The 247-nt window shown below is 27.5% G+C and overlaps 1 protein-coding gene across 1 annotated transcript in view; it reads right to left on the bottom strand.

Moving 5' to 3' along the window:
• The window catches only part of LOC109343041 (uncharacterized protein At4g26485-like), a 23,735-nt gene that overhangs the window by 14,314 nt on the left and 9,174 nt on the right, over positions 1-247 (bottom strand). The gene's annotated exons all lie outside the window — the stretch shown is intronic.

Below are 247 nucleotides of genomic sequence, written 5' to 3'. Positions count from 1 at the left end.
AAAAAGAACAGCACAATTTCAATGATCTTCTTCTTATTTTGTTTTAGGATATGGATTTGGGTTCGGGTTTGTAATATTAGAACTCCATAGAATCCACTTCTAGAATATAACGGCAAATGAAACTATCAAATTTATAAATTATTCTATTAAAAAATAAATTAAAATCATAACCCTTAAATATTTATTTGTGTTATATGTCGCACTCTTAACCTAATAATGGATCCTAGGTGATCCGGATTCAATTTAG

The sequence above is a fragment of the Lupinus angustifolius genome, chromosome LG03 (assembly GCF_001865875.1).
Source record: "Lupinus angustifolius cultivar Tanjil chromosome LG03, LupAngTanjil_v1.0, whole genome shotgun sequence".
NCBI lineage: Eukaryota > Viridiplantae > Streptophyta > Magnoliopsida > Fabales > Fabaceae > Lupinus > Lupinus angustifolius.
Note: the sequence above shows the minus strand (reverse complement) of the source record. Positions and strands in the feature narration are given on the sequence as shown.